Here is a 15316-nt window from a genome sequence, read left to right as displayed (position 1 = left end):
TCTGGACTATTTTGATAGCACTACGTGTCAAACACGTATCGCCGTGTTAAAGCTCGGTCTGGGAATTTTGTTTGCGTAATGTGCCCCGTCTATATCCCCCAGACAATTGGAATGTTCACCAAGCTACCTTTAACAGCAATTATAGGATAAATAATATTTGTGAATTGTGGAACTAGAAGTTTCATCATCTAGTAGGAATGTCCCACGCAACTATTTGGAAGCTTATTCATGAAATTCAACAAGTTGAAGCAACGGTTTCAGCTGTGCCTCATCAAGATGCTGTGGGGCAACCACCCAAACAGCAAACTAGAAGAGTGTTTCAGATTTTTCAGAAACGGCTCTAATCTTTGTGCTTAACGTATAACACTGGAACTAAATGTTTGAAAAAAAATTGCTTGTTGTTTCCTATCATGTTATGAATAGTAGAAAATGAACATGTAAGCCATTTATTGCATTAATACAAGTTATATTTTGTTTGCTAATTTTCTGTTCTGAAATTTTAATATTGCCAAAACTTAATTTTTGTAAATAGTGATATGTAAATCCATTACTGGCCCATTTTGCCTGTGCTTTTAACATTTGCTTGTGTTATTTTACTGCTGTTTGTTCTTGCTTCGAGGATCCGAAACTTTGATTTTCCAGAGTCGAACACCAACTAAATTGTTTTCCAACTTTGATTAAGATAAGGTCAGCTGTTTCGGTCGTTTACTTTGTCTCTACTTAGTTCAACAAAGGTGAAAAAATGACCATGACAAAATTTTCTGCATGCTAATATTTTGGTGACAAAATTACAAGTAACGAAATTACTATGTCGAAATTTCCGGTGAGCGAAATAACCTACCTACATGCAACACCCAACCTTTCAATAAATAAATATTTAAATTATTTTTAACAACTTGATAAAAACTAAATGGCAAGATAAACTTTGAAATAAAAAAAAGGTAGGTGGAAGCAACGGGGAGGATTACTTCAACTTACAAAAGCCGAGGTAACAAGGATCAAACTATTTATAAAGAAGGGGGCTGGAGGTAGTTGTATAAGTCTTGTTTTCTCTTTCTGGTCTATTTTTGAGCTGTGGATAAGGTAGTAAAAATTGGTATTCCGTGAGTGAATAATTTATTCTATTTGTTACTACTATATTCTTCGTTAATATTGTAAGAAAGAAGAAAAAAAAAACGAAAGCTGCAACCATTAATAAATCATATTTTCTTTAAATTGAATTTATCATTCAGTAACCCACTTTTTAACGACCAAAGTCAACAGTCTAAAACATTGTATAACAAAAAAATTAATCAATTATTCAACTATCGGAACACTCCTTTACTCTCTTATTCTTTGTAAACTGCAGTTCCAAACAATAGGCTTATTTCGGAAGGTAAGAGGAAACCACACATCAAGCTCGTTCAGATTGTATTAAATCATCATTGTGTCTGTTTAGAAATTTAAATGTTTCCAATCTACATCGTAAAAAATTGAAAATGAAATTTTTGAGTTTTACGTCCCACGGTTATGCCGGTTAGGCTAAAGGAGACGGTGATAATGAGTAATGAATGAAATGGTGGAATGAAGAAAGTGGGAGGAAACGGGAGAACCCCGAGAAAACCCACGCACACGGTGTTTGTCCACCACAAAGTTCACTTGGCGGGGGCTGTGATCGAATCCGGGACCCCAAGCACCAGAGGTGAACGCTCTACCACTGAGCCACCGCGGCCCTTCGTAAAAAATTGAATATAACTTTTTCCCTGTCCTGTGTCCTTCTCCTTCGAAGTATGATTTATATAAATATTTAGTGATCTCAGATCACTAAGTACAATGATCTAAGATTGTACCAAAAATAGGCCAAATGGATTGAGTTGCTTGGACGTAATATAGATAAATGTGAATTTTTAATCCTCTTCGGCGTGGCTCCCAGTCTGTCATAGGCGCCCGAAGGGGAGGGCAGGATGGGGCTTGGGCCCCCCTCTGGCTCACGAAAATGTATACTTAATATAGCAAACCATGTATATTAAATACGAGACATAATATAGCAACCATGGAGATGGGCCCCGCTCTAGAAAATTTTCTTCGGGCGCCCCTGCAGTCTGTTTATTTCATATTGTGACGTACCACTTTGACAAAGCTTTGCTGCAACAGTGTATTTCAGATCATGTTTAATGGAAATAGTATATTGAGAACAACGTGCTCTCTACTATGAGCAGTGAGAAAAAAAACAAAAAAACCTTGCAATTGTTTGACATGCTGTTGTGTGTATAATAAGTTCGTATAGTTATCTACAAAACTTGTCGGTGTGATTCATCCAGCTGATTATTTATTAGTGTAATTATCAGTAATCATTAGTATATTATTTATTGCATTATCTATCTATTAACATGCTACAATACCAACTAAAATCCATTTCCTGGTCCAAATCTTTCTGTTACTTCTATGCTTTCTTTTTATTCTTTTACTTTACAACACAATGTTTATAGCACCTGCACTTAAAACTATGGCCTCAGATATATCCATCTTGTTCAAGCAACTTGAGTAAACTGGAAAACGACCATGTGCTCAAACAACAGGCAAGAGGAAGAGCGAAAAATGTCCGCTTCTTTTTCTTCTTCTTTTACGCGCCTATTTTTACGCTAGGTGTATGGGCCAACTTACGGACCGAAATTTACGACATCATTTTACGGACCGAAAATGCGCGCTGAAAATACGCTAGTGTATGTTGGCCTTTACAGAGACATTGAAACTGAAAACGTGCCTCTAGTTTTCCTATGTAAAACTAGCTGCATTTATTACTTCGTGGGCTAGACTTGAACTGTACGAAGTATTGACGACTGTAGGACCAGACAGAGCAATCTACTGTGACACCGACAGTATAATGTTCATACAGAAAAGAGACGAGGAACCTCTTTTACCGCTTGGAAATTATTTGGGTGATATAACAGATGAAATTCCAGAAGGCTGGGAGTTTACAATATTTCTTGGATTAGGTTCAAAACATTATGCGTATAGGCTAATTAATGCCCAAGGGGATGTTCGGCACATACTCAAAATTAGGGGGAATACACTAAATGATAGGACCTCTCAGAAAATTAACTTTGAGAGTTTTTTTAAGTTAGTGTCTGCAGAATTAGAGTCCACAGTAATAGAAAATCCAAATAGTATCGTGCGTAGACCAGGGTTCCGCATCTTTAGCTGTACAGAGACAAAGGCACACCCTGAGGTCCACAGAAAACGTAAACGTATTGATGAACATGACGAGACTGACGATGAACCCATACAAAAACGTACAATTGTACCTTACGGTTATAGGCCTACAAACGACTGAGTGACTTGTATGAGTGTCTGTTTTTCCTTTTGATGAATCGCTTCCCATAAAAACTCAAAAGAACAATTGTAGATTGTGAAAATATTAAATTTAAATTTATTTCTTTTATTTTATTGTTAATTTACTTTAATTTATTCCTTTCTTCTTGTAAAAGATTATAACTACACTCAATGAGTGTATGATCGTTTTAACTCGAAAGCTTTAAAATTCTTGTATCACAGTGATTTTTTATACTCAATAGCTTTAATATTCTTATAATCCAGTGATTTTTTCTTTCTGTGTGTAGGTGTACATGTATAAAGCAAAAGCTCTATTATGTGCATTCATTTGAGGACAAGATGTTAAAGTTTCAAAATCCCTCTCTAATTTTAATCGCCGGTCCGTCAAGGGCTGGGAAAACATGTTTTGTAAGCCGATTACTTAATGAACGTGTTCAAATGTTTAGTATAAAATTTAATGATATAGTATGGTGTTATGGCGCAGTAATACCAAAATTAGATGCACATGCAAAAATACGTTTTGTGGAGGAGATACCCGACATGGCTACTTTTGAAATTAAACAAAATTCATTGTTAATACTTGATGATTTAATGTCAGAAACCAATGGTGATCTTGCTAATTTATTTACAAAGCATGCACATCATAAACAGTTGACTTAATATTTATTATTCAAAATTTATTTCCAAAAGGAAAACATGCCCATCATATTAGTTTAAATGTACATTATATTATAGTATTTAAAAATCCTCGTGATAAATTACAAATACAATATTTAGCTAGGCAAATAATGCCTCGATATAGAAAGGGAAGCGTGGATGTGTTCGAAGTAACACGTGAGATTCACATTTATTATTTGACTTAACACAGAAAACAAACGATGCACTGCTAATACGTACAAATATTTTTCCTAATGAAATCATGCATGTGTAAGCTAGCGTAAAAGACATGCATACAGAATTTTTTTAGTGTGAGTGAAGACGTTGAAGGTGAAATAACAATACAACACGCTCCGTGCTCTGTGCAAATGCAAGAGTACGAAACGAAAACAAATTTTACAAAAAGCCTCCCGGGATTTAATAAGAATAATTTGTCAAGTAACTAAAAATATAATAAAAGGAAACTTCTCTATAAATTCTGGTTAGAAGCAACGTTTACGTAGATAAAAAGATCTTACGTGCTTTATATCAACAACGTAATTTATTAAAGAGGAAGAAGAAATTGTTAGTACAAAAAATAGTGCGCTTCTACCATTAATCTTGGGACCACTTTTTGTAGCAGTAGGCAGTAGTATTTTTAGTCGATAACTATCAGAATTACGTAAAATGATTTTAGTTCCTGAAAATGCTGTACATGAAATTCGATCCAATCAAATCCATAGATTCACATTAGTCACATTTAGATGAAGAAATGAATAATATTTTAAAACGTAATGATCTTAGTGTACAACAAAATTGGAAATTATATAAACAAGCTTTACATCATTACTTACAGCATACTTCATCTTTACATAAACCTATTATTTTACCTGTTATTGAGGAGGAAGAAGAAGAAGAAAAAGGAAAACATAATCATCAACTTTGCAACATTATAACAATACTTCTATTTTACAATTTGTATCAGACATTTTACAAACAGTACCGAAAACACTACGTAGGAAAACAGATCTATTATTAAAACAGGTGACCAGTTCTGATAAAATTCATTGGGATAATTCTAGTATAGTACGTATCCTAGGAAAAACAATACCTGGTTAAAATTTATAAATTTAGTAAATGACGTCATTCGTACAAGAAAATATTCGACGAATCATGAATTTAAAAGTTATTAGAAGATCTTAATGTTCTTAAAGAATTTATTCGTACAAATATTAGCACACCAGCATCAAAAGTGAATATTGCTAGTAGTAGTAAAAGACAACTTGTTGTAAAGTAAGAAAATCATCTAGTCCTGCAGCAGTAGCTAATTCATTTAAACATTGAAAAGAATATGATATGTAAAAATGACATAATTATCAAAAAATGTATTATTATTATTCAAATCCTGATTCTTTATCAAGTATAAAAACATTTCATCGTAGAACAAAGTTGTCTAAATGAAAATTTAAAAAATGGTTAGCTATCAGTGCTTACATTTCATGTACCAGTCTGTAAAGTGTTTGAACGTAAAAAGTATTATGTCAGTGTATCAAATGAAACATTACAAATGGATTTAGCACATATGCGAAATATTGCAAAGTATAATAATAATTTTAAATATATATTATGTTATATTGATATTTTTTCACGTTATGCATATTATGTTCCCTTAAAAACAAGGAATTGTCCTGAAATGGCAAAAGCAATTAGATTTTTTTTTTAAATTTCAAGTTGCGAGTGTTTAATGTATACACGACTCCAAAAGTGCATTACCACCTGCAATTCTCGTTTTCCTGCAATAGCAGGCAACCCAAAAAGCTCGGCGGTTGGGTTGGTTCCGAATTCGAAAGGCGTTGGACCAAACCTCAATTTTATTAAAAATATATCAGTGTGGCAAACTGAAAAATGAGGAAATAAAACAAATTGTTAAGAATGACAATTTTATTATTGTGACGGAGTTGGATGACATCAAAAGTTACAAAATGATCTTACTTAAGCAGTTCAAAAAAGATGAATAGCAAAAGACACATATCAGAAAAAACATTTCTCTCCTTCTTCCCCCCAAAAAAGGAATTTTAAAAAGAAAAAGTTACATAAAGTAAAGGTTTAATATAAAAGACTCACCCAAAATTTTGAAAATTGACACGCGAAAGGCAAGAATAACTGAACCCAAGTGAATAAAATTGTGCACAGATATTGCAGACGTAAAATGTGGGAATACAGGCTTCATATTTTCCTGAAACAAATGGTAGGGTGGGGCACGGACCCCTCCAAACACTTGATCACGAGATATCAAAAATGCTTGTAACAGTATGTCAGATGTCTGTAAAGGACATGAAGAATTGTAACGAAACTTTTTCTATGGACAACACGTAAAAAACAAAAGGAATACGAGGTTTTAATGTTCTGCGGAAACCAGTTTTAGGGGGCAAAAGCCCCCACCAAAAATTTTGATATTTGACGTCCGAAAGGTAAGAAGAAGTGAACCGAACTGAATGAAATTCTGCACAGATATTATAAACATAAAATGAGGGAATACGGGTTTCTTATTTTCGTTTAAAAAACGGCTGGGTAGGGCGCGGACTCCTCCAAACATTTGATCATGAAATATCAAAAGTACTAGTAATAAATGTCAGATGGGTGTAAAGGACATGAAGAATTACAACGAAACTTTTTGTATGGACAATACGCAGAAAATAAAGGAATACGTTTTTTTTTTATTTTCTGCGGAAAGACAGTTTTATAGGGTAAAAGAACTCACCCCAAAATTTTAAAGTTGACGCGAGAAAGATAAGAAGAAGTGAACCGAAGTGAGTGAAATATTGCAAAGATGTCGTAGGTTTAAAATGAGGAAATACGGGTTTGGTATTTTCCTGCAAAAAAAGGTTCGGTGAGGCACGGACCCCTGCAAACATTTGATCACGAAATATCAAAAGTGCTAGTAACAGTATGTGAGATGTGTCTAAAGAACATGAAGAATTGCAACGAAATTTAATGTATGGATAATATGCGAAAAGCATACGAATACTGTTTTTTTTTTATTTTCTGCGTAAAAATGCTTTTACGGGGTAAAGCGCCCACCCAAAATTTTGAAAGTTGACGAACGAAAAGCAAGGACAAGTGAATCGAAATGAATGAACTTGTGCACACATATTGTAAACGTAAAATGAGTGAATACGGGTTTCGTATTTTCTTGGAAAAAACTGTTGGAAAGGGCACGAACCCTTCCAAAGTTTTGATCACGAAATATCAAAAGTACTAGTAACAGTGAGGTGTATGTAAAGGAAATGAAGAATTGCAACGAAACATTTTGTATGGAAAATAACCATAAAATAAATCAATACGAGTTTCTTATTTCCTGCGGAAAAACTGTTTTAGGGATCAAAGGCTCACACCCAAAATTTTGAAAGTTGACACCCGAAAGACAAGAAGAAATGAGCCGAAGTGAATGAAATTTGCACAAGTACTGCAGACGTAAAATGAGGATAAGGGTTTTATATTTTCTTAGAGAAAACAGTTAGGTGGGGCGCCGACCCTCCCAAACGTTTGATAACGAAAAATCAAAAATAATATTAATAGTATGTGAGATGTGTGTAAAGGAAATGAAGACTATCAACGAAACTTTTTGTGTGGGAAATGTGCTGAAAACAAAAAAAATACGGGTTTTTCATTTTTGCGGAAAAATGGTTTTATGGGGCAAAAGGCGTGGGAACGGAAGCGTGGGGTGCCGACCCCTCCAAACCTTTGATCACGAAATATCGAAAGTACTATTAATAGTATGTCAGATGTATGTAAAGGACATGAAGAATTCCAAAGAAACATTTCGTATCGACAATACGCAAAAAATAAAGGAATACGAGTTTTTTATGTTCTGCGGGAAAACTGTTTTAAAGGCTATAGCCCCACCCAAACTTTTGAAAGTTGAAGCCCGAAAGGCAAGAAGAAGTGAGCCGAAGTGAATTAAATTGTTCACAGATACTGCAGACGTAAAATGAGGATACGGGTTTCGTATTGTCCTGGGGAAAACGGTTCCGTAGTGCGCCAACCCCTCCAAACCATTGATCACCAAATATCAAAAGTACTAGTAACAGTATCTGAGATGTGTGTAAAGGACATGAAGAATTGCAACATATCTTTTTGTATGGACAATACGCAAAAAATAAAGGAATACGGGTTTATTATTTTCTGCGGAAAGACTGTTTTATGGGGCAAAACAACCCACTCCAAAATTTTAAATTTGAAGCTGGAAAGGTCAGAACAAGTGAACCGAAGTGAGTGAAATATTGCACAGATATTGAAGGCTCAAAACGAGGGAATACGGGTTTCGTATTTTCCTGGAAAAAGGGGTTGGGTGAGGCACGGACTCCTTCAAACATTTTGATCACGAAATATCAAAAGTACTACTAACAGTATTTGAGATATGTGTAAAGGACACGAAGGATTGCAACATAACTTTTTGTATGGACAATACGCAAAAATAAAGGAATATGAGTTTCTAATGTTCTGCGAGAAACGGTTTTAGGGGGCAAAATACCCCATCCAAAATTTTAAAAGTTGACGCCCGAAAGGTAAAAAGACATTAGCCGAGGTAAATGAAATTCTGCACAGATATTACAAACGTAAAATGAGGATATGAGTTTCGTATTTTGCTGAAGAAAAAGGTTGGGTGAGGCACTGACCCCTCCAAACCTTTGATCAAGAAATATCAAAAGCGCTAGTAACAGTATGTCAGATGTGTGTAAAGAACATGAAGAATTGCAACGAAACATTGTGTATGCAAAATAACCAAAAAAATAAATGAATACTGGTTTCTTATTTCTGCGAAAAACTGTTTTAGGGGTCAAAATCTCTCACCCAAAATTTTGAAGTTGACACCCGAAAGAAAAGAAGAAATGAACCGAAGTAAATGAAATTTGCACAGATATTGCAGACAGAAAATGAGGTTACGGGTTTCGTATTTTTCTAGAGAAAACAGTCGGGTGGAGTGCCGACCCCTCCAAACGTTTGATAACGAAAAATCAAAAGTGCTACTAACAGTATGTCAAATGTGTGTATAGGACATGAAGAATTGCACCGAAACTTTTGTATGGACAATGCACTGAAAACAAAGGAATACGGGTTTTTTATTTTTGCGGAAAAACGGTTTTATGGGGCAAAAGACCCCATCCCAAAATTTTGAAATTTGACGCCAAAAAATAAGAAAAAGTAAACGGAAGTGAATGAAATTTTGCACAAATATTGTAGACATAAAACGAGGGAATACGAGTTTCGTATTTACCAAAAAAAAAAAAAAAACGGTTAGTTGGGGCCCGGACTCTTCTGAACCTTTTATCACGAAATATCAAGAGTGCTAGTAACAGATTGTCAGGTATGTGTGAAGCCCACCAAGAATTCCAAAGAAACTTTCTGTATGGACAATACGCAAAAAATAAAGGAATACGTTTTTTTATTTTCTGCGGAGAAACAGTTGTAGGGGGCAAAAGAACCCACCCAAAGGTTTGAAAGTTGATGCCCGAAAGGCAAGAAGAAGTGAGGCGAAGTGAATTAAATTGTGCACAGATATTGTAGACATAAAATGAGGGAATACGAGTTTCGTATTTTCCTGGGGAAAACGGAAGCGTGGGGCGCCGACCCCTCCAAACCTTTGATCACGAAATATGAAAAGTGCTAGTATGCCAGATGTGTGTAAAGGACATGAAGAATTGCTACACAACCTTTTGTATGGACAATACGCAAAAAATAAAGGAATACGGGTTTTTTATGATCCGCGGGAAAACGGTTTTAGGCGGCAAGAGACCCACCCAAAATTTTAAAAGTTGACGCCCGAAAGACGCGAAGAAGAAGTGAACCAAATTGAATCAAATATTGCACAGATATTGTAGGTTTAAATTGAGGGCAAACGGGTTTCGTATTTTCCTGAGAAAAACGGTTAGGGGGCTCGGACCCTTCCAAACCTTTGATCACGAAATATAAAAATGCTGGTAACAGTATGTCATATGTGTGTAAAGGCCACGAAGAATTCCAACGAAACTTTTTGTATGGACAAATACGCAAAAAAATAAAGGAATGCTTTTTTATTTTCTGCAGAAAAACAGTTTTATGGGGCATAAGAACCCACACCAAACTTTTGAAAGTTGACTCCCGAAAGGTACATGTTGTCTCAAAGGTCGAGGGCATTCTTTATTGCTATTTTAAGGAAAAAAATTTCTAAGTCCAGCTTCGGGTATCTTCGGGAAAAAGTAAACCAGGTTCGAACCTCGAAGTCAACCTTTGCAATCGGGAGAAATTTTGCAGATGTGTTTTTCTTCTTTTAAATATAATAAGACTTGTTATTAATTGTATAAAAAAGCAACATTGATTGAAATACTTAATAATTCAATATTTCGAAACTTTGTATTAATATCAGCACATGCCTGTTTGTCATTTAGCTCTCCATACGTAATGAAACATTTAGATACGTAAACGAATCTTTCCATATGTCAAAGAATGCAGAAAATTAAGACATAGAACACAATTCTCGTCTGAGTACTAAAATAAAAGTCAAAATGGAACAAAACCAGCGTTTGCAGTGGATATGAATCAGAGCCCTGCACGGGCTGGGCGTGTCCTGTTCGGCCCGGACACAAATGCTATAGGGCTGAACCGGGCGCACTTATTTCCGGGTTGGAACCGGGCACTCAAGGACAGATTGGAAACTAATGTTGTCATTTTTTCCCTTAAATGTCCTCCACTACCCCTGCCTTTGCCGTGTTCGTACGGTCTTACTGTCAGTCTATGTTAATCGTAGTGTGTTTGGGAAACTGACTCTTTATTCAAGACTGCAAAGTACTGTAATACTACTAATATTACTACTACTTCTATTATTACTACTACGACCACAGTTAATACTACTATAACTGCTACGATTTCGCGTCAGAGTTGACATGTCTGGTGGTACAGAATTTACCTTCTAAGTACAGTATTTTATAACAAGACTTGTCAAACAGGGTGAAATATCCCTATTTTCATTTTCCAACCATTTTTGACCATACATCGACTTTTGCGAGGTGAGAAAGGAAGATACGACAGAAGGAAAACAAAGTTATTGTAGAAGCATTATCATCAATATTTTGCATTCCAAAATACGGAATGTTACTTAAAAACATAACTTTAAAAGAAATATCTACTAAAATGAAAGAACAATCATGGCATTTTAGGCGTGTGCGTAACAGTAATATACAAAATAAATAAATAAATATTACAATACTTTTGAGGGTCTAGATCATTTAGATTAGATATTGGTATTCCAAAGGTAAACAAATGAAATGTTTTTTTTCTTTTGACTGAAAACGTGATTTTGAATTATATATATATATATATATATATATATATATATATATATATATATATATATATATATACAGAGACTGTTATACAATTCGTGTAATTTTCTACAGCACTGGGAGAAGATGAAGTTTTCACACCATTAATATAAAATTTGGCACTGTTATTGAGAAATATCTAAATTTTTCGAATTTCTAAAGGAAAAAGAAGAAAATTAATGTTTAGCCTCCCTTTTGGAAGTGTAAACACAGAAGTTCATTTTCCTTATGGGAGGTTCAATGTTAAATTTTGGAAGCAGTTTTCTCCAATAATTATTCGTAAAGATTTTGGGGCAAATGAGTTGTATTTGTTACGAAATGCAAAAACACTCATTCACAAAGCTAGTAAAGCCGTCTCAAACATTATTTTGGGAAGGCCCCCCTTCGGGGGCAACAGCCGTAAAAAGCTGGTGGGTGATGTGTTACCAAATCCCAAAATTTATTTTCGGAGTGCCAGTAAACGTCAGATTAATCACGAATGTCACATAATTAATGCTCCAATGCTCCTTACATGTAAGAGTGACTGATAATGGGGCTACAGCCCCCTTTCAAAAGTAAGAAAATCACCAGAAATATCCTTAGTAGGGACATACGAGAAGAAGGTGTTTTTGTTAATTAGTGTGAAATTTGGCGTCATTGTAGCAAAAGAGTATGCATTTTTGAAATATGGAATGCTATTTTGGTAACGCACCGCCTTAGGGGGGCACAGGGGACGAAGGATTAGATGATGTACCTTTATAAAAATTCAAAATTTTGTTCCGGAAATGCCAGTGAGCGTGAGATTTTTCACAAATGTCACAGAATTAATATTCTAATGCTCCTTGCATGCGCCAGTAACTTGTGTGGGGCGATAACCCCCTTTCATAAAATATCCCCACAATTCTTCAATTTATTTGAGGTGACCTTTGTGCTGCCTCTGTACCATATCGGGTTGTGCATTAATGGAAGCCATGACTAAAAATAATATACATTTCCTTTCCCCCGACTTCGATCCGACATTTTGTTCTCGAGTTACGGCTGTTTTGGGCATTTTTCCGACTGCTTTTTGGCTCTCCATAGCGCCAAAAGGAAGCATTGTGCACCCAGGTTGTCTTATCACGGTGTCAGGAATGAGCTCTCAAACGTTGTAAGTGTTGTTTTAAAACACCCTCTATATTTCTATCCTGTTTCTGATTAGCTTCTCTTTGCCAATCAATTTCCAGTATTCCCAAAATAAACCAAAAGTGAACTAAATTCACTAAATCGCCTTCCCCCTATGCTTTCTTCTTGTATAGTACTTATTATATATTGATATTGTAATTGACAGAGATTGCTAATATTGATTGAAATATCTGGTTAAAATTCTATTAGAGGAATTCCCTCTTCAGTACAGAAATTCCCTCCTTGCATCCTACCGCCATTTTAGGCGAGATGGGATTAAGTAAGATGGAAATTTCCATCTCGCCTAAAATGGAAGACATTCTTATTTTGGAGATATAAGTGGCTGATAAATCGTTAGGCGAGGTGGGATTAGGCTAGATGGGATGGAATCATCTGAAAAGGTAGGGGTACCGTACGTAGCGGCATGACGTCACGCCGTCCCCAATGCCTATCTTTGCCCATTGTAATTGCTTAGGAAGTGGGAGGACGCCGTACACAGTTTTTTGGAGGTGGGGATAGGGTCCCCCGCGTTCCCACGCACTTTAACCCCTGCTGCTAAGTATTAATTGCTGTGAGGACTAACGAAAAATATTATGTGATAATAATAATAATAATAATAATAATAATACTAATAATAATAATAACAATATGATACAGATATTTTTTCAACTTTTATTACAATTGCTGTGGGTTCCCATGAATCTAGTTATATTGTTTTTGAAAGGAATAAAGAGGCTTCAAACAACAATATGATTTGTATAAACGAAAAAAAGCCTTATCAGTTGCAAGAACTGACAAGTGGCCTTGTGTCTGTTTTTTTAAACACAATGTTACGAGGCACAGAAGCCACCACGCCTGCGGTGTGCTTGCTTTTTTGCCTCAGGCAGCTTCCTACTAAAATTAAGACTTTGCTTCAGGCAGACAGTACTAAAATTCTGTCAATTTATGTGTAGCTATCAGGAACCACACAGGTTCTTTGAAACGCTGAATTTTACAAGAAAGGTTTTGTCCATCGGATAGGAAGCGAACGAAGCCCATCGTACGTTGTAATCCCTTCCCCTCTTTTGCACACTGTGTGAAATTTAACTTGTATACTGTAGTAAGTTACAGAAAAGAGAATGCTATTTTTTTTTTAAAAAATGACATTATCGAATAAGATTGACCATTATTACAATATATTCAAGATGAAAAATATTCATTTAACAGTCGTCGTACTTAGTTGTCTGCACTGAAATTCCCATAATGTGCTTTCTTCTTTTCTAATATGAGCTCCGAGCTTCTTTGTGTCTAAGTGGTTAGCGTACGTGCCTTTGGCGTGAGAGACCCGGGTTGGATTCCGGTGAGAGCTCATGTAGTTCGGGTTTGTCAATTAATCAGTAGGTCCCGTCTTATATAGCCTCGCTGCTGAAAGGGACGACAAAATCAACTCAACTCATATTGAGCACCATAGGAGATATAACTCCGAGGTGAATTTTGTCCCTGGAAAACCTCCCAAAATCATCAACGGTACGAAATATGTCTGCAATGCAGCATGTCCATCATTTCCAACTCTATGCTCTGTGATCTAGTTTGCTTTTCATGTTTTCAGTAAACTAGACAGACAAAAGGAAGAATAGAGGCTTTCTTCCAGAAAATTGTGTTCGAGGGGGGGGGTCACACAGGCTCGTATCCACGGGGAGTCTAGGGGGCCGGGCTCACCAAAAATTTTTACATTAGAATGATATATGAGCATTAAAGTAGTCAGCCATTAGGATTTTTTTGTTTTAGTATGATACCAGATTCGACTCCTGGTGTAAGCTCAACTTTCAGTATTGTGTCATTTGCAGGTCTCGTCTCATACAGATTCGTTGAAAAACCTCTAAACATGTGCTATGACTAGTATGCGAACTAAAGTTTTTTTAGCAAAAGAGAGAGAAATTTCTTGCTTTAGACTCTGCCCTGTAATCCAGTTTTTCTGGAGGCGAGATAGTATGGTTGGGAACGACCTATCAGATTCAAGTTCCGAACCCACATATAAAAAACCTTCCTTTATAACCTTGGTGTTGTATGAAGACGAAAAACAAATATATACTGATAGCTCCAGTAATAGATATTATAGCAAAGAGATTTAAAAAATAGGTGGTTTTGAAATAGAGAAAGGACAGTACCTGAGCTTTATTAGTATTACTAGCATATATTACCCGCTTTGCTAAGTTAAAATGAAAATTTTAAAGCACAACTCCGTATTTCATGTGTTTGTACCGTGAAATATGCTGTTTTCGTTTTTAATGGCATCGATTTAAACAGCATCGGAAAGATCATTGATCATCTCGGCGACCCCAAAAATCATGGATTCGACACCAATAATGGTCATTTTCGGTCATTTATATATATATTTCCTCCTCCCCTATGTTGCGGGCCATGGCAACGAAAGTGTCACTGTTCATCTCAGCGACCCCCCACAAATGTGGATTCAGCACTAATTAACGGTCATTTTCCATTATCTTTAAATATCTCTTCCTCCCTTTCCCCCAAGTTGTGGGGTTGAATTTGAATTTAAACATGATCGAAAGTACCACTGCTCATCTAAGCGACCCAGAAAACTATAAATTTGACACTGGTAGTGGCCATTATCGATCATTTTATATATCACTTTCTCCCCTTCCCGCAAGTGGCGGAGCTGATTTTGCATTTAAACCGGATCGAAGATGTCACAGTTCATCAGAATGATCCCGAAAACTATGGATTAGGCACTAATATTGGTTATTTTCGATTATTATTATTATATATAGCTCCCCCTCCCCCGTGCTGCGGCACACGAAATCAGAATTGTCACTGTAAATCTCAGCTACTCCTAAAACTATTGATTCGACACTAATATTACTCAG

General features: G+C 35.8%; 1 protein-coding gene across 6 annotated transcripts in view; it reads left to right on the top strand.

Annotated features, from left to right (window-relative positions):
• LOC145693363 (juvenile hormone esterase-like) overlaps positions 1-15316 on the top strand; it is a 1331986-nt gene that overhangs the window by 982416 nt on the left and 334254 nt on the right. The window lies entirely within an intron of this gene.

This window comes from Thermobia domestica, chromosome 8 (assembly GCF_964235325.1).
Source record: "Thermobia domestica chromosome 8, izTheDome1.hap1.1, whole genome shotgun sequence".
In the NCBI taxonomy this organism is placed as follows: domain Eukaryota; kingdom Metazoa; phylum Arthropoda; class Insecta; order Zygentoma; family Lepismatidae; genus Thermobia; species Thermobia domestica.
Note: the sequence above shows the minus strand (reverse complement) of the source record. Positions and strands in the feature narration are given on the sequence as shown.